Below are 21449 nucleotides of genomic sequence, written 5' to 3' on the forward strand. Positions count from 1 at the left end.
GTGTTTCTAAATTGCCATTAGGGTCATTCCTATTTTATATAATATTCTTAGTAGAAAAAGTATCAAAATCTGGACATTAATTTTGTTAGCAGAACTGATACAAAAATGGTATTGGTATAATGACAACACTACTCTAAACTATAGTAAATATCAATGAGCATATAATTCCATAAATTTGAGAATTAATGTCATATTTTTCCAAATTATTCTAATAGCATTATAGAAAATAGACAACTACTAGTTTAAAATTTTGGTAATTTGTATTTCTGTAGAAAAAAACATATATCATAATTTTAAACATCAAAGAAATCTAATGTGTATGTTATTGTTGGACTCAAAGTAGAATTGAGGATCGACATCCTAATAATTTATGTCTATGTCGAAAATAAATAAAAATTGAGAGTTGTTTTGAATTCCTTCCTCTCAATGTTAATTTAATAAATTATCATGAAACGACATGACAGATAAGCTGTTCACATCCAAATAATTATTAAAATTGTCTCGGTGACCGCGTTAATTTTCGTTTTTTTGTTTGTTATTAACATACCAACAGATCTTATCTTTTATAACAATACTGATTATATTCTCTACCTATTTGTGTTATTATAATATATCTATAATCAATATTCTTCCTTCTCTAGGGTTTTAGTTTTCAAAATAGGTCTTCTCCATTTCCTCTTATGGTATGTCTATAAATTATTTATCTTATGAATGTTTATAAAGTAAATACAGTCACACCTGTTCGAACAGGCACCTGTTTTAAGTGTGTCACCGTACTAAGTGGTCATATCTAGGTCTTGAATTTAGAACTATTTTAATTGTAGGTAACTGGGTTAAAGAAGTTACTGGAATCAACGGTCGAATTTTCAATTTCTGTAAATATCTTTCGGAATTTATCATTAATATAACTTTTTTTAAGATAAAATTTTAGCTGAACCTACAATGTATGAAATAAGCTATTTCTCACTCCCCCCTAATGTTCTCTTTTCAGTTAGATGTACTGCTTATGGACACATCAATGTCTTATATCAATTTTATCTCCTGGATCGATATTTTTTATTATTATTTTATATTCAAAGTTGTATATTTACTATTCAATGGATTGAAAATAATATATTGATACAAAAAGTCAAAAAAAGGGTTGATAAAAAAGCTTCAAACCATTACTGACTATGGATAAAATGTGGGTTTTTTTTCATTTGTAGAAGTGGAAACCTTTCCTTTTCATTAAATATATATATTACCTACAATATATATAATGAATTTATAAGGTCTCATTATCAAATCTATAATATACTTGTTCGTCATATTTTGTTTTATTGAAATTTTATATATTAAATTTATTAAAACGGTAATTTATCTATTTTGTTAGATTTTTTACTACTTTAACTAAGACGCTGAACAATAGATAATTTTCTTTTCTTCAAGTAACAGAAAATCTTTGAGGATTTTGTAAATTTAGACTTAATATAATACACTTGGATCAAAACATCATTAAAAATGTTTTAACACATAGAGCAAGAAAAATAAATATTGTATTTTGTTTGAGACAAAAGTAAAATGAGCCAGATAGAATGAATTTGTTGGTTTGGTCTTTTTATGAATTTATATCCAATCAGCAAAGAAAAAAATACAAGTTAAGACATAGTTACCTTTTTTTAAAGTAAACATCTAAAATGGCATTCTATCAATACAATCTTGTTGTAAAAAATTAGTTGTTTAGAAATTAACAAAGTTTAAAAAAAATGTAGATAACTAAGTTCCAAATACGCCCTGCCCTGTTGGCCACTTCCAAAAATAAGGTCAATTTATCCTGAGGTTTCAAAATTTATAGACAGACCAAACTCAACAAATATTTTTAGTAGAATTTCATAACTTTACCATCTTTGTACTTGATTTTGTAAGATTGCCACTCAGAAAGAAAAGAACGGTCTATAGTTATAATGGTAGTAATATTTTAACAGTGAAAGTAATTCTATGAACAAAAAGTGTTGGGAGTAAGAAAATGTTGAGTATGACCCCAAGAACACCATCCTCACTGTCACACATGAGGGTGGAACATTATGTTTTCTATTTTTTTTTTTTTTTTGTAATGGAAATGAACAACTTTCCCACCTCAAAGAAAGATAAAACATCCTCCGTGAAATCTTGACATACATCCTCCTTGCCCCAAGACAATGCTTTGAAAATGGTTCTTCAAGCATGACAATGATCCAAACCATACAGCCATGACAAAGATGGAGTGGGCAAAGAAAAATCACATTAAATATAATAGAAAATCTTGACAAGGGATCAAATTCTAATTTTCTCCATGATTTCTGGAGTTCGGCCCAAAAATGGCAGATTGACTTTGTCTCTGAGCTTCAAATAAACTTTAGAAACCGACAGGACTTACATGATTGTAGACAAAAAAACAGTTAGTACATAGGTTTCATGTTTCTAGGTTAATATTGTTGTTTATTGGACTTTGAACTATTGAAGAACTGTTTTCTAATATTCTCTTTTGCTGTTTTAGACAAAAAAAAAAAAGAAAAAAGATCCAAAAAAAGGTTGAGTAAAAGTTTGTATAAGATTATTTGCAAATTAATAAGTGCAAAGGTTGTAGACTGAAATAGTCCTTTGCTGTTTTTTCGTTATTTTAGTTATTTTTTCTTAATTTTATAGTTGCTTTTTCTATTATTATAAGCTTGCTATTGGTTTAAACAAGTGTATTTGAGTGCATTGATTGGTTTTTTTTTTTTTTTCTCTAGGAAATTAATTTTTAACTAAAATGTTTATTTATATCTGTATAATGTATTTTTTCTAAATGAAAAAAGAAAATAAAAGGTCCATAAAAAGATATCAAAACAGGCAAATAGGAGGATAACGATCAAAACGACAACTACAGTTTGAATTTACATTCTGGTTTTTTTATTCGGTTCCTTCATATTAATATATATATATAAACAAAAAAAATAACATACACATAATAGTAATTAAATCCGTCCAGGGCAATTAGGTTTAAAACTGGATAGTTTAAACTGATTCATTTGGTTTTTAGCTATTAGTTTTGGAGGTTAATCGATTTGTAGTTCAACTGCATTGCTTTTCAACTCTTTTTACGGAATAAATTAGTATAATTTTCTAGGATCATGTAGAATAACAGAAAATTCATAATATTAAATAACTTCACAAATGTACGTGTATAAGGAAATCCATCAGTTTTTTCTAATTATAAAAACCCTTGTTATAAGGAAATTTCTAGATATGTGCATTCAGTGTCCATTAGGATGGTTTGTTTTCAACTATTGACAAATTTCGTTTAAAGCTAGAGCGGAAAAGTTGCCATGTGGTCAGAAAATAAACTATGCCAAATTTTATTATTATAGTCATCTTTAGGTCGCAAGCCTCGTTCAAAGTTTGAAAAATACAAAAAAATATTATTTAGTCAATTTATGATTATTCCTTATTTGCATTAAGTTCTTTTGTAACTTTTTAAAGTCCTCGTATGGAGGTTTGTGTATAAAGCACCCTTTTCTTTCTTTTTTCATTTCTTCAATAAGAAAATATCAAAATAAATGATTAAAATTTTCTTACGTATTTTTTCTTTTTGTTCCATAGGGATTTATTTCAGAAAATAACTTTCTAAATAGTTTTTATATATTAAAAATTTTTTAATTAAAATTGTTCAACACATATTAAAAAATCATGTTTTATTTAAATTTTTCTTAACGAAAAAAATAATTTTTGATGCAACCAAAAAATAGAACTATGAAATTTTGCAAATATTATTTTTTTACCATATGACAACTTTATCAATGTTATCAATTTAAAAACTAATAAAAAACCCGAACAATTGTACATGTCGTGTACAAAGTAAAGAGTATGATTTCTAAATACTTTATATATTATTTATAATGTATGTTACAAATATATTATTTTTATTCAAAAAAAATATTTGTAATATGATCTGATATTTTTCTATTCAAGTTATAATAATTATTGTTACTATGACAGTAACAGCGTTGATAATATCAAGTGGTACACATTTTATTATTTTCAATCTGGAAACAGATGGTACAAAATCACAGAGGAGGACCAGGTGATGTATTATCTGTATACAGTGCCAGCTGCCGCTTGTTGGAAAGAGCAAAGAAGATTCTAAATTTTCTCAAAGCCATCAAAAATCCGGGCAAACTCTTGCTCTTTTCTAATGAAAATTTTTCTACGTTGATGCCAATATGAATGATTCAAACATCTACTAGATCCCAATTGAACATTCAGACAATGTCTCAGCTTCAGTGGGACATATCTTCAGAACAAAAATCCATCTGGAACCATAGTCTTGTGCGTTGTGGAGTTTTCCCTCCCATTTTTGTGGAGAGGAAAGAGCGGCTCAATCCAGATGCTTACTTTGAATTTCGGGATAAGAAAGTGCTACTTTGGGGCAAATAAAAATTTCAGCGACAACTTTGTTTTCACTCAAGATGTACCTCCGTATCATTGGATCGCCTTCCTGGGATACAACTTTCCGGAATTTTGGGACTTCCAAATGTAGCTGGCTTCTTTTCCAGACTCAAACCTCTTATACGACTATATTTAGGCTCGTCTGGAGGAGAGGGTATGTGCTACTCCTCACAGAATTTCCTGTATATAGAGGCTTTCATCAAAACGGAGTGGAGCAGGCTCGAGTCTGACTACACAGTGAAGGTATTTAAGTGATTTAGACCTCTTTGTGACGTAATTATTAGAGTTGAGGGCTCACATATTAATTTTATGAATATATATATTTATTTCTTTATTTACTTATTTCGTATAGATACATTCATATTACTTAAAAGTTGTTCCAAGCACTATTTTCAGAGGAGTTTGTGAAATAAATGTACTCACAAAACCTCACGTTAAAATTTTACTTTTTGAAAAATGAAGAAAAATAAAATATGAACATTATAAACAATTTTCTGGGACACTACAATTAACATTAAAACCACAGTTAGAGTATGACTCGTACGAACTAAAGAGTTGTCCTTGGATCTGGTGTTCACTCTAATACCCGTTTCATTCAATTAGAAAAAATGAATGTTTACTGACAGCTAATAATGTTATTATATTTTTCAGGCCATAAGTCATACATTTATAAATACTGTTAGATAGTCATAAGAAACGGTTAAAAAGTTGACACTACATACAAATAAAACAATCATAACAAAATATCCAACTTAAAAAGTATAAAGAAAACTAGGAACTGACAAATGAGTTGAATTTTTGATCAAACCAATGTACCTAAAATAAGTGAAATTATTAACTAATTTTAAAAAATTCACCAAATATACTTTGAATCGAAATTCATTTAAAACAGTTTATGATATATTTCTATGGTGAAAAATTTCTTCAACATTGAACCTTACAATAATGTTTTGTAATAGATTGGGAAACCAATTTTTTTTTTCTTCCTAGATAGTGGATAAGTCTTTCAGACATGATATTCTACATTTATTTACTTAAATTGTTTGCATTTTTTTACACCTGGGCCTTTTTTTTTTTTGGAATAGGTAATTGGAAGAATGAACTTTATTTTACTTAGCTGCTGCCTTTATTATTTGACTCTGGATTAGTGAATTTATTTTTCCAAAACAATAAATTATATTCAAAACATGATTGAACATTCTTCTGTGCTCATATAAGACGGAGAGTTACTTTGAGAATTTGTAGCAAAATTATAATCGTAACTCCTTGTTGGACTAATATAATAATTGAGGATCGACATTGCATGAATTATGGAAGTGCTTTCCTTCGATAACAATACAAATGATATTCAATTAGTGAAATCTATTAGGAATTAAATTTCTTACTTTTCTAATATAATCGAACATATCACGTCAATTTATTGAGTAGTAATGACAAACTTTTCTATAATGATAATGATTAAAAGCAAATATACTAATTATAATGGCCATAATTTTTCCAGCTGTTGACTTAGATTTGTCCCACAATTAAATGGTCAACAAATAAGTTTTAATCTTGCTAAAACTAATTTTACCAATCCTTTTGGAAAAAAAGTTTCATGTAATCATTTTAGACCTGACAATTTGTATGTACGATAGTTATAACATGTTATCATTAATTAATCGGATTTTATTGATCATAGAGAATCAACCAAATCTTAAAAAACAGTTGCAACATTGACCAATATCGCCAATTAAAACATTGATTTTATATTCATAAAGTGAGTCAATAGCCAATAAAAAGGAGGTTTAGATTCAATACATTATACAAGTAGTTTTGATTTATTAATCAATAAATTTTAATTAATGTTTTTAATCAGATCAAGTTTTCAAATATTTCCTCTTGTATCAATAAAGCAAATTTCTTTGTGTATATGTATGGTCTCATTTTTCAGTGTGCACTATATATCTTCGAACTATCGAACTTTTTTTTTTAAAATAAGAATAAAGCAACGAGTGGGTGCAACCTTAGAACTTTACTATATTATATTATTGAAATACTTAGTCTAAAAAAAGTGGGGTCAATGGCTTCTTGTCTCTATATTTTCGGCGTCACTGGCTCAGTAAGTCCTATACAAAATTAAAGTATAGTACTTACATTAGCATGTAATGTAATGATAAAAGTACAGAATTTGGTATAGTCTATTATTTTTGATTGTTTATTTTATTCATTAAAACAAGAAAATAATCTTCAAATGTCCAGAAATTTTATATATAAACGCAATTAATTTGAAAATTTGTAAAATAACGAAAAAATGATTTTTATATTATTACTTTAAAGTTATCGCTTTAAATTGAGATGCTGGATCTAAAAAAGAAAGTAATGTATGTCTTTCAGCAATATTTTAATAACATTGCACCATTTTTGACACACTTTATAAGTATTTGATTCCTAAAGTTGTCACACGTGAATCAATATTAAATTATTTTGGTACGGTGTATTACACATATATATTTTTCTTTATTTTAACAACTCAAATATCGTTTTTTGATAAAAAAATGTTTTCTATATTACTATCGAAGGTTTACTTGGTGATCCTTGGGCCAACGAAATGAGGAAAATTATATTGAAAATGCTCAAATTAATCAATAAAATTTAAAATATCTCCAGAAAATACTTCTATATAGTACATATACTAATAATTAATTATAATGATTGTTTGGTTGTTGTCGAAAACGATCCTGATAATTATAATTCTCTTAAATTCTTCACACAAAATCAATCCAGTTAAGTAAGGTAATCCAAAAAGTATCATCATCAAAAAAAAAAAAAAAAAAAAATCTTATAATTGGCTCTTATAACCTTAGTAGTATTATTGTGAATTTTTTAACACGAATAATATTGTGTTATAAACTTCCAATAACATACTAACATAAATATAATTTTAAAAAATGTCTAGATAATAAGCCCATTTTTAAATACTTTAAAAAAAATTCCCAAATCGAAATTCACGAAGAAAATGGCAAAAAACTTTTTTCTACTCATTTTGCGACAAAAACTTGTAAAGAACCAGAAACCAAAAAAAAAATTTTTTTTTTCCTAATTGCAATAAAAAAAGTTATGAAGAATGATGTATAAAAATAACTCTCGATAACAAAGTCAATTTTGAAAATATTGGAAAAGTTATTTAATAAAATGTTACGGAAATTGTAAATACGATATTCTAGAGTGGAGGACTGAAATTTTATGTCCAAAGTTTATTAGTGTATGGCATTTCTTTTACAAAAATTGAAATTTGACGTTTGATTAAAAAAAGAGAAAAAAATAGATAAAATAATAACAAAATATCTTTTTTATGAGTCAAATTTATATGCAAACGAAATTCCAGAAAAATTTCAACAGACTTTTATCTATTTTTACTAATCTTTCTTTTGGATAAAAAGTTGTGAGAAACAATAAATATATAACATGAAGAGATTATTGATCATAAATTTGGATTTTATATTATTTACACATATTACATAATTGAAAGATCATAAAAGTTTGTAATCCAAGACAGAAACATCCTGTGTCCAAATAATAATTATGAAAATACAAATAAGTGAATTTAAGAATTTGAAATATTATAAGTTTAAATAAAATAATGAAGGTGGAAAAGAAAAAAGAAAGACTGGTAGATAACTTATCCGATCAAGAAGTCACGTTTTCGAGCAAGTTCTGGCAAGTAAACAGCGTATATTAATATTGTATTATTATCAAATACTTATTAGTTATTCGTATTTCCCTTCGAGGGAGAGGGAGTCGAAGGTTTTTAATATCGCTTCAAAGACGTAATCACAAGACCAAGAAGGCAATTCCTAGTTCTTGTGCTTCACAGTGAATACTCAATTTTCCACCTATTCTTATACCGTGAGGACGTTACGATAAGGCAATCCGAGAAATCAATCTTACATCAAAGTTTCTCCAGACTTCTTCCTCCACCATCCTAAAAATTGGTGTAATTTTTATACAGTGGTAGAATAAATGAAAAGAGGTCTTCAATACTTTTTAGCAAAAATAAGAAATTATCTCGTTAGAATCTTCCCGAGACTTATTTGTAAAAATACCAGACGTCCTTAGTCTGTACCTCAGCCATTTTTGAAGTTTGTCAGTAATTAGGCTCTTCAAAAGGACGTTTGGATCTGCATGGTCCATGCCATTACTAATAACAAGCCGTTCGAACCTTTTCCTTGTGATTGATGAAGGGGCTTTCTCTTCAATAGCAATACTAACAGTCGAAGCTTGCTTTATCATTTTGTTAGGAATGTCTTCTAAGGTAATGAAGGAAGGGATCGGAGTACCGAGATAATTACTTTTGAAATATCCTCTGGAGAACAGTTGTCTTAAAATAGTTGTGACAGTGGGCTAAGATCCTAGTCTTCTTGATGTTAATGGAGAGACCCGAATTTTTGTTAAAATACTGCATGACTTGAATGGCATGGGAAATGGAATATGCCCTATTATTTCTTCACTTTATCATTTTCTTATGTTATAACACAGAAAGTAAACTTTATATGTGCTCTAAATATTAAATTTATTTTGTCGATATTAACAATATTTAATATTTTTAAGGTTAAATAAAATCCATTATGACAATTTTAATAATTAAAAATATTTGAGTTTTATAGGTCAATATTTTTGTATCTCATTTTACTAAACTAATCAATAACTATAGTATTAAAGCAAAATACAAACCAAATTTGATTAAATAAAATATATTTTAATTTATTATATGACTTTGCCCTTATAAGCAAATAAGAAATTTCAAATTTAATTAGGTACTTTTAATCGTTTTAACTTATCAACGTAGATAAATATATATATTTTTATAAATGTTAGAATGAAATTTTTAATTTAGCTAATATTGATGTAAACAATAGAGAAAAAATTATTTCCTGGAAATTGACGACCTTTGGCCAATAAAAAGAATTTGGTCATATAATCACACAAAACAGATTTTTATACATTTTCACATATTTTCAATATACTTCAATTCCCAATATAAAATTTTCAAAAATGGGAACAAAAAACCAACATATTAAAGTATCACAATATTATATTGTTCATTGCATTTATGTTAATTTTTTGTCAATAATTCATTATAAAATCTACAAAGGGGAATCTTGTATTTTTGAAGAAAAAAAAAATGGAGTAGGGAAAAGTGGATTTTAAATACTGAATATATTATCATATATTGTTGAAATTTATCAAATATATTTTTTCAAGAATATAGAATATAAGCACATGGTTTACAATTTTGAACTTCCTGTGATATTTTCTTTTTCTAACTCAAAATTGGAGACAGCGTAATCGTTGATTTTCAAGGATCGCAACCTATTAAAATAAGAAAATAATTTCACTGAGTGAAGCAATTGCAATTATATGTATTAGGAGGTGAGGGATCTCGACTATTTCGATTTATTGGAACAAAAGCTCTTACCTTATTACTAAAAGGTGGCGATAATTAAATATCAATTTCCAATTTTGTGATAGAAAGATAAATACTTAGGGCATACCTTATATTTTCAAATCATAATTTAAATGTATATAGTAGTGGATCACAACTCATATATATGATATAGCAAACCATTTTCGAACAAGCAATCAGTAAACGACCCTTATTCTTAAAAAATATTTTGTATTTGTAGAAAAAAATGCGAAGTATTGCAATTATTAATTATAAATTATTTATTCGTGAAGTTAATTTAGACATTCTGTAAATTCTTTATCACATAAGAAAATCCCACGGTCGCCGTGATGTTTGAAAAGGCTCCAAAAACACTCCAAATGGAATGGTTGATACTTTTGAGTGAAGAATGGTCTTTCCTCAAACTTCTTAAATTTCCACCCAAGAGACTTGACCACCATTCAAACGGTATTTTTACTAATTTTACTTTTTCTTGCAAGAAATCAAAGCACTATGTATATGAAAAAAATAATACTGCCAAATTTAGCTAAATCGAACCCGAAATAGAACAATTTAGTAACATTGGTGGGAGAAGCAACAGCAGTGCCGTGATCAAAACAAAACAGAAATACAAACCTGTAGAATACTGGATTAGACGTTATGTTGAAAGACATAAGGAACTGTTAAATTCAGTTTCATGGTATGAACTGACATAACTATCTAAATATTGTTTTCACTGTGTTCTACAAAGTATTCATATTGGGGGGGAAAAATTATGACTCCATGGCATTAATTTCGCGACAACATTTGGGGTGTGGCTCAAAGGTTGGAAACACAGATATAAAAAGAATGGCTGTGTTAATATAATCAAGATAGGCGTTCATGGGTTAATTAGTTTTTAAACTGAAAATTTATTTTGAGGAGCACTGTATTTTTGATGAAAATAAGAAGTGTTTTTATTACTCATGTAGGAGCCCCATTTCAGTACATTTGACTATTGGAAAGTCATAAAAACGCTTTCAATTACGAATAGGTTCTTTATTTATTCGTATTACGTAAGGATATTTATATTTTTCTTTTAGTATATCGAAGGAAATCATCAGTAAAGAGCATTCCCTTCTTTGTTCCTTTCTTTCCCATTCTATATATATCTCTCTCGGTTCTTTTAAACTAGATAATATTTAATAGTTTTGAAAGAAAGTTCATCTTTCTACCACCAGAGTATGTAAGTTTTTAAAGTTGAGTTTTTTAGATTCATTATTTATTAGTTTTCATATTTAAAGTTTTAGGTGCAGTTAAGATATCTAGGAATATTAATTATAGCCTGGATCTTTTATTTTATATATGAAATTAGCATGTTCCGAAATGATTGAGATAGGTTTGTTTGAAGGGAAAGGAGAAGAGTTAGCTACAAAACTCCATCAGCATCGATTTTTTCATGAATTTTATCGTTAAAAACATTCCATAGGCATTTAGAAACTAAATAGCTAATGCCATCATACCTCATTTGTACATTTTTCTCCATTCGTTGCTGAACATGGAGACTCAAAATTTTCGTTTCTAATTTTTGATACGTTCTAAATCAAGCAAATTAGGGTTTGAAATCCACACTGACCTCACTATTGTTTACCCTGATGCCTGCTCTTGTCGTGCAACTCGGTGGGCTAGTGAGATCTGGAATGACACTTTTATGCTAGAGAAAGGTGTCTCATGAGTACACCCCGGTAGACAAAGACACTCAACAACATTGCTGGAGTCAATGACATGGTAGAGAACAAACCACAATTGAGAGTAATAACTTTCCCTACCACCTAGAGCAGTTTTTAGATTCCTGTCTGATGATCTCCACTTCAAAAACCTCCTCAGCGTGTGGATATCCCATTCCCTCTCTCAAGGATAAATAAGTGAAGTGCTGTAGAGCCCTAATTAAGCTCTTCCGATACTAAGCGAAGCAGTTATTTGAGGCCTACCTGTTTTTACAGAAATATCCCTGGTTCATCTGGGACAGGAGCGAACAGATTTCTACAATTTTGATAGTCATGAGTACATCAAATCCGCCGTTCAGCGGTTGATGAAGTTAGTGAACGAAGATGAGCACTCTAGGCAGTTGTGAGTGTTGGAGATCCATTGCCACAATATTATCCGAGTAAGAAGAGACTATAAAACATTATTGAATTATTTTTTGGAGCAGTCTCAATCAAATCTGAGCATCCTAATACTTTGTATAGTTCTAATTTGGCTATTCAAATATATTCTTCTTTTTTCCAATAACGAATCCAGAATTTTTACGATCTTTAAGTTCAATTTTTTGCGTCTCAAAATAATTTATCAATAAAAATATAAATAGATTTTAAGAAAAATAAACCCTGGTTGTATTACGTTCAGGGTATATAAGTTGATATAAAGTATACAACCAATATTTAATAAACTTATGGTCAAGTCCGTGTATAATAAAAATACGCTTATAGTAAACGTTATCACAGATGGCCATATTTTTTACTACATAAAATACTTCTCATAGTAGAAACATGTATTAAAAAATCTGCATAAAGTCAATTTTATATTTTCTTTTATCGTATTAAATTTATAGGATTTAATTTGTCTAATGAAAAAATGGTAATGAAAAATTGTGGGTTTTTTAAAACTCCATTTTGAGAAAAATCGTTCATACTTGCTTTTATGCCAACATACTATGCATATAAGCTATAAACTTGTTATCATTCAATCTATTTTTAAAACAAAATGTGTATTTATATTATAACGGAGAGAAAATTGAGAAGATAAAATGTTATTAATTGGTTTATAAATCATGGTTTATAAATCATGTTTTAAAAATAACTATATTTTTTAAACAAAGTTAGTTCTCAAATGAGAAAAAAAAAGTTAAATAATTTAGATTATATGATAAAATGATTTAAATATTTATATTTTTTCAATTCAAAAACATTACTGACTCCGCATATTGACCTTCTTTCCACATCATTGGTAGAATTTTTGTTTGGCAGGGCTGAATATTTTTTTTTTAATTTTCTGACCGAAATTTCATCTTTTCCGACTCTGATATGAGGTGAGACCTTTTTAAGTGCTCTTTAAATTTTTTGACAAAATGAATAAAAGCTCTTTTCAATGATTAATTTAGTCCATTTTTGATAGAATGAAAGTAATGTTCATATTAATTTGTTTTTCCTATTTTGGTCCCATTGATGTTTATGTTATTTTGATTACACCTGTTTTTTAGAAATAATAATATTTTATTCTAATTCTAAAATTAATTTTTTGCCTACATTCAGTCGCCTCAATCCATTTTTAAATTTGATTGTTTGTTCTAATTTCTGATTTGGTCCCAGACAACCATGATTTGTAACATTGTAATCATATAAGTGGCTAATGTTAGGCAGAGTAGATCCCAATAAATCCAAAAATATAAAAAATCATTGACAAATAAAATAGCTACCCGAACAATATTTATTAGAGTATTTTTACTGAACATATAATAACCTAATCCAATATTAACAAAAAATATATTTTAATAATTAGGGATGAGAAAATTCTCGAATTTCATGTGATTATATATTTCAACAAAAGTCTTAGTAGTTTGTAGGATATTATTGTTGAAAATTCGAACGTAATCGTAACTATGAAACACTTTAGTTTTTATAACGGTTTATGTCAGAAAATATGTCTTCCCTTAAAGTTTCCAACAAATACTTTTCTTTTTGGTGTATACTAACGAATCTGTAGACCATTTTCACATCCCTATTAACGCCACATATAATATGTGAAGTAAAAAGTTTTGAGAGTTGTTTCGCTTTATTTTGACAATAAAATTAACATAGTTAGGATTATCCAATTTAGATGGTTCCAAACGGTATTCTGGCTAATCTTAAGCTAATGGGCAATAGCAAAAGTGCTCACATGTTGCTCCAACTCTTATTTCATTGACATTTTCTAAGTCCATATCACCAGAACAGAATTGTTTTAACCACTACCTTGCTGTTGCATTTGATACTGTATTGGGTCTATCAAAAACACAAGTTTTTTTGGCCTCATGCTCTGCTTTTTTCATTTTTGCCCTAATTACACTAAAGAATGTATTTAATTTTCTCTTTTCTTACTTGCATTTTTGAACGCTGTAACACACAACTTGCTTTTCTAAACATAAAACTGTGAATGAACTATATTTAGTGTACGCTTAACCTTCAAGCATAATTTAAATATTTTTTTATTTATGAAGTGTATTAAGCACAAAAATAATCGAAAAACGCTCAGAAATTTTTACTTAACATAATATGTATTGAATGTAATCAGTATTAGTCTTGCAGCAGGCCTAATTATTTATGTCCAGTTGAGTCCAGTCTGAGACCGATTTTAAGGATCGGTCTTTAAATACAACTGATTAATTTTAATTATTAATTAATAAGGAACAGGAATGAACACTTGGTAGAGAGCGAACCTACACCTAGAGAGTAATTTTTCCGAAATTGGATTTTTTTGCTAAAATAAGCATCTTCATTATTAACCTATATATGAACGCCAATTTGTGTTCAATACTTTAATATGTTCCATAGGTACGGTCGATTATGCATTTTTAATTATTTTTTTTATTATTTTGACCTCTCAAAATGTAATTGCATCTTACTGTGATCATATATCTTTATACTAGTCAAATATTGTTCTGACTAAATTAAAAAGATAGATAGATGTACATACATACACAAAGAATAATATATTTTATCTAGACCTTTCAAGAACTTGCATTTACAATAGTATGTTCAAAATTATTAATGTCGTCATTAAACTTTCTAAAAATAACTTTGTCAGACTTTTTATTTGATTTACACATAGGAAAGTAGAAATGAAATAGGCTGTTGGATAAAAACTAGAAAATGAAAAACAGAAATAGGTGGTATTAAAAAAATGTAGAAATAATGATATGTGGATGAAGGGAAACCGTAAGCTTTTCATTAATTGAATTGTATTTTTCTATGATGGATGATGTTTGTATAAAAATGAGGGGGAAAATGTATAATAAAACTAATATCCCAAACTTTTATAAATTATGATGATAATTTTGGCTGTATACTAAATGAAGTGGTTTTAACGCTAAAACCATAAAACAATGTAGCAAAATGCGTCCTTAAGGAAATATATGTTCGTAATGGCATCATTTTTTTCCATTTGTAGGACTTTCCTTGTACATTCAGTTAAAAGTGTGAATTCATAGATGATTTTTAGTTAATTATGGAGTAATATATAAGGCTCTCAGCGGAGAAATAAAAGTATTAATACAAACACTACATAGTAAAAATATTGATCACGTGGACTTCGTTTGAAACTTGGTTTACGACTTTGGTTTCATATAACCAGGATTGTCCTAACTAAAATAATTTGATGTGTCCATCCTTGGTGCAGACAGTTTTAAGATTTTGAGTATCTACAGATAAAAGACTAATGTGTTGATATTTTTTACTTGTTCCAATTTCACAAATGTTCCCTGTCAATACAAGAAGAGTCTACAAATAAAGTTTTTTTTTCAAAATTAAAGCTGGAGTACGATTAGCTATCGTTAATTTTTATCCAAAAATATTCTACTTAATCCTTAGGAGGCTCCGTTAATTGTAATTACAACAGCAAAAATAAATCATCAATTTGAAAGAAATATAAATTATTTAAATTTTTTATTAAAGAGCATATCGTGGGCTAAGAGGCAAATTGTTGGAACTCAAATTTTTACTTTCAATAACTAAATTTTTTTATTATGAATAATGGTGTTTTCCAAGTTTTTCAAAAACTAGATGATCTCATAAATTTATTTCAACAGTCTCAATATATCCTTTTTAAGTATTACCCTTAAATATTAGACTTCATGGATGGCATATATTTTTGTTTTGTCCAAGTTCTAATGTTGAAAAACTATATATGATGAAGCTTTTCACAATTTTCGTTACCTTATTTTGAATTTGAAAACATTACTTGTATTCTCGGCTCATTAGTGATGGAATTTTTCATTATTAATAGTAAGAGGTAACCAATTCATTCCTTTTTGGAGTAAAATAAATTAGTATACACAACAAATGCAAATTACATACAAGCTGGATTTATTATTGTGAAGAGAAGAATTGTTAAAACGAATGAGTGAAAGAATTCTTGTATAAAATCAACTACATGATGGGGAAGAAATTCATTCATTATGAAAAAACTTAATTACAATAAATTATATTTTAAATTCTTTTTTGGTATTTTAGAAGAAAAAACTATTTTAAGTTATAATATAGGGTAACCGGGATGGAATATAGTAACTGGTGCATTAGAATACACAGAAGTTAAAAGGACGGTAGTTAATTTAATTCTTACTTTAATCTTGAGACAAACGCTCTTTATACCATTACAGATTGTTATTACTACCTATAGTAAACTTGCCCTGCCCATAAGTTTATTATATCTAACGGGAAAACAGTTATTTAACATATTATATGTAATTTAAATGTAATACTAAACTGTCTTTATGTAATGATTGACTTTATGGTCAACAGTAGGGTTTTACCGATTAATCAGCAAGAACTATTATTTATGTTCGAACAATAATAAACAGATTTGAAGGAAATATGACTTTCTGTTGTATAAAAAAAAAAAAAATATCATACCTACCCCTTCAATTTGAAGACTATTTTAAGGGAGAACAGCTAAGCTATCATGATGATTCATACAATTTTCTGCAAGTATCCATAAGACGACATAAATAAACAAATATTTACTCCGTATCTAGCAAAGCTATATGCAATGTCGATACTCAATTCTTCTATTAGTCGAACAAGAACTTAGACTTAAAACTTATTCCATCCTTACAACTTTCTGGGCAAAACGATGACGTCGTGATAACTATTTGTATAAGATTATGTTGTTAGAAACACTATTTTTATCAGTAGAAACGTTAAATATTATTGTATAACACTGATGAAAATTGTGTTTATTTTGGGCATATTAAAAACAAAGAAACCGAAAATCCACAAGGTAAAACTGACAATTTCATTTATTTAAGGAGAGCAACTTTGCTTTATCATGACATATCAGAAGATGAGCTACAATCTGCTGTGAAGAGGGAGAAGAAAATAAAAAAAGAGATTGTCAAAACTTTTGCTCCAATGTCGATCCTCCAATCTTGTCTGAGTCCAACAAAGACAAACAATTATATGTTTGTAACAAATCCTCAATGTTACTATTCGTCTTTTGTAAGCACACACGAATGTTCTATCACAGGATCGGTAACCCGTGTGGTACAACGTTATCAGGGGGTTAGACCCCTCCATTAATGTAGCTTTGGGTTCTTATTAATTTCTCGCAAAAATAAGAAACACATTTTTTAAAGTTTTCTTTTGTAAAAAAAAGTGATTCGGACAAATTATGCAACATAGCAAACATACTATTTTGTACTATGAATAAATATTTATTCTCTTAATTAAGAATATTTATTGCTAATTTTTTCTTATTCTTGTATACTGTATTAGAATATGGATGCAAACATATGTATGCTCAATACATAAGTATACATTAACTATTCCAATCTAAGGAAATGATTCTATTATTTATTTTATTATAATTTGAGAAGAGTGAAAATGGTGTGCAATATTGCTATTCATTTGCTTTTATTTATTTCAGTTGTTGCTGGGTTATTGTAATTTATTTGTACGATAAATTTCCAATGCATAGCAAATAAGGATGTCGGGATTTGAGGATTTTTGTAGAATTTTGTAGAAGGCGAGTGTTGTTGTTAAATACTTAAATATCTAATAAACTGGTAAAAATACTTTTATTAAAATAAGACAACAAGAAAAATAAATCCTTATTCTAAAATAATCTGAACAACATGATCTTGTGGTTTCTACAAGATATAACCTGTTATTGTTATAGTATAAAAATATAGGACAACGTGCTCAGGAGAAGTTATTCTCTTGAACTGAATGTGGGTAGGTTCGTGCCCAAGTGATTCCTAGAGAAATAAATATAGTGTAAGTATATGAATTTCACCAAAAGATTCTTAGGTTAGATAGAGTAAATGTAATACTTATATGTTTACATATACTTAATCAGTTTAACTCCATCCAACCAATTAAAGGGGCATTATTTTAAAAAAAATGTAATAAAAATTACAATTAATTATTCACTACTTGAAGCTAATCAACATGCTACAGTATCATAATTTGTAGCTACCCTTGTACATCTCAATTTTCACATTGAAAAAAAAAATCTAAAGAGTTATTTTATTATTACTGTAATGACCAAGAAAGGCTAAAAAAGGATGAAAAAAGTCCATATTCCATTCATTAGGCTCAACAAGTTTTGCTACAATCAGGGTTGCTTTTAAGTGGACACCATGAACAAGTGCTTTGTGTACTGTTCTTGACTGGACCGCTCAATAGATGGAATTTTGAAATAATTTAAATATACAAAGGAAAAATAAACATTTTTGAACAAAAATAATTAACCTTTGACATATATTTTAGAGGAGGAAAATTATTGGATGCTTCAAAATCTTGATATCTGAGTTACTTTGCTGATATGACGATGAGAAAAATTGTATAGTAGTCTCATTGGACCGTATTTTTGCTAGAAAAAAAATCTACAGATGAATCGGTTAGCGTCATTTTTTTTCTGACTGACACTAGACAACAAAGTTTCACCTTTTTTTTTTTTTTTTTTTTGCGATGGAATTAAGATGTCGAATTTATAATTGCGTTCACCAAGAGAAATAGGAAAATAACTGTTTTAAAAAGAAATTTCTAGTTTGTGGTATACAAAGTGCTATTTAAAAAAATATTTCTTTACTACAATAACAAAATTTAATGTTAATTTTCGCATTGAAAATCTAAATATAAGAAAACAAGCGACATATAAAGTTTATAGTCACATCTTTACAGATTCAAAAAAACACTAATGTCATTTTTGTATCGTTTTCTGAATCAAAAATATGTCTTGTAAGTATAATAAAAATGACAACGAACGTATAGTTACATTTGGAAGACCAATGAATTCCTCACTTTTGATCAAAATGGTAAAAAGCCTAATTTATTTGAATGTGAAAATTTACAACTTCAAAATAAAAAAAACCATAAAAAATTTAATTTCAACAGTTATTTAAGATTTGCACCTTGAAAAATAATTTTGTATATATTTGTTAAGTGATCACTGTGTATCTTTTTTATATTTAATAATGCTCTCTGTAGGTCACAAAACCTACAATTTTTGTATTCTAAAGGTCATGTTTTATATATGTAAAAACAATCTGGAATATATGATCATAAAAATCCATATCGGTTGAGGCTTGATACATATTCACCTTTTTAAAAGGGATAAATGATTATTGATAAATCAGAACGAATGGCATTGTTAAAAGAAGGAGAGAGATTGAGAAAGCAGTGAAAAAAATGAAAAATTAATTTTGAAGCTTTGGATAGTAAATATGTACACACATAATGAAACACACACAAATATTAGCTTAAGTTACTTGAAAAAGAAACTTATTAATATCTCTCGAGAGCACTTGTTAATTAAATAATAATATACAAACATATCATATACATTTTTTTCCTTTTGACAAAAACTTTCCATCGTTTTTTATCAAGTACATTTATGTATATACTTACTTCAATGTTCAAATCCATGAAACAATTATCAAACTTTTGGTAAAATTATCTAGAGATTGATGTACAATGTATATCCAAAATGGCGTTGATGTTGTGTTCTCTATTTATTACGTTATAACAATTCCTAAAGGGTTGTAGGGAAAGACTGGAAATAAAAATCATAGGAGGGATAATTTTTCTTTAGTTTTAAATTGCCAGCTGCGGATTAATCTTAATTTTTTGTATATTCAATATACAAATCTTATATATACAAAGCTTTGAACAAATTTGAAAAAATTAAGATTTAATAAAAATAAATTGTATATAATTAAAAATATAAACTGGGTGCTAAGATCAAATGAGTGCATTTTTACTGCAATTCTTTGAATTGTCATTGAAACTACATTCTTCCACGGAATTGCATAAAACAAATTAGCTTGAATTGTACATATGAATGTTGAAAGAGAGCTCATTTGATGTATCCGACTCCAACATCATTGACGGCCTAGATTTGGGTCCGGAAAGGGGAGCAGGTGCTTTTTCAGCCACTTCAGCGAAATATCTGAGACATGGAAAGATATTGAGTCTTGTTGCCAGATCCAAGACCGATCTCCAGGGATAACTAGGACCTTTTGACTTTATATATCTGAATGGGGACGCCAGTAACATTTGGGACATCCATATTTTAATCTTGATGTGTTATGGACAAAAATCATCGCCGCTCTTCCTCTGTAAATTCAAACTTCTTTATATCTGGAGAAGCTGCTGCTATTATGCCCAAAACATCACTATAGTTTTTTGGATACAACAACGTTTTTATTGTGGGAAAAAACCACAATTAAATAGCTGCATCATAAAGAAATTGCTGAATCTTTGGTGTCCAATATTTCCATCAAGTAATTTATACCTAATACATCAATCGGTGGACAATAAAGGAACAAAATGCTTGAGAAAATTATCAAAACAGTCAAAAATATAAGGGAACTGGCTCTATTGCATTTGCTTCTCCCCACTTGCAAGCAATATACGACAAAAACTATCAAACAAATGTATTAGTTGACATAAACGCAGACATCAGTGTCATTTCTTATGATAATTATTTCATAAAAATACATTGATTTTTTTTATTTTCCCCTCACTTGATTTTTCTTTAGATTTAGTCAATAATAAAAAATCACAGAGCACTACAAACAGTACTGACACTCGTAGGGAATTTAATCTGTCGTAGGGATAAATTACATTATTGAAGGAAAAGAATTCCCTACGCTTATCCCTACGTAGGTTATATTTTATGTTTACTTTTTTTTAGTGAATGTGAATCCCCACGGAACCTTGCAGTGTAAACATACTTTATAAATCATAACATAACTATGAGAAGGAAGAGTTTGAATTGAGTGGCTTGGTAGTTTTGGTTTATCAGCGATTTATATGGATATGTTCGACAGAACATTCGTATATCCACCAATTTATACATCTTAGGAATACGCTTTGATGTTCAAGGATCTCGACCTTTAAAAGCAAGATAATTGTCTTATTCATTGGCTATCATCTCCTTTAACGGGCGTATCATTCATTGTGGAGATACATTTTAACATAAATTCTTGATATAGTGACTTCCAATCTTGTAGATCATCACTTCAAAAATACATCAGTCGCTCAAGGTTTTTATAGATGATATACTCTTATACTGATGAATTTCTATATAAAGCAAGAATAGTCAAATAATAGACCCAATAAGGAATCCAGGGAGTTATCTTCCTCTGTTCTAAGCTACTTCATTGAAAATCCTGAATGTATTAAGGATAAATTCATCTCTATTTTGTATTCTACTCTATTGAAGGAGCCGATGTGTCCTTAATAAACATAAAAAACAAAGTACTCATCTCAAACACAATTATAAGTCGTATTAATTCATTTAGATGGCGGAACGTTTAATGCAAGTATAAGGCTTATTAGAG

This window comes from Lepeophtheirus salmonis, chromosome 2 (genome assembly GCF_016086655.4).
Source record: "Lepeophtheirus salmonis chromosome 2, UVic_Lsal_1.4, whole genome shotgun sequence".
In the NCBI taxonomy this organism is placed as follows: Eukaryota; Metazoa; Arthropoda; class Copepoda; order Siphonostomatoida; family Caligidae; genus Lepeophtheirus; species Lepeophtheirus salmonis.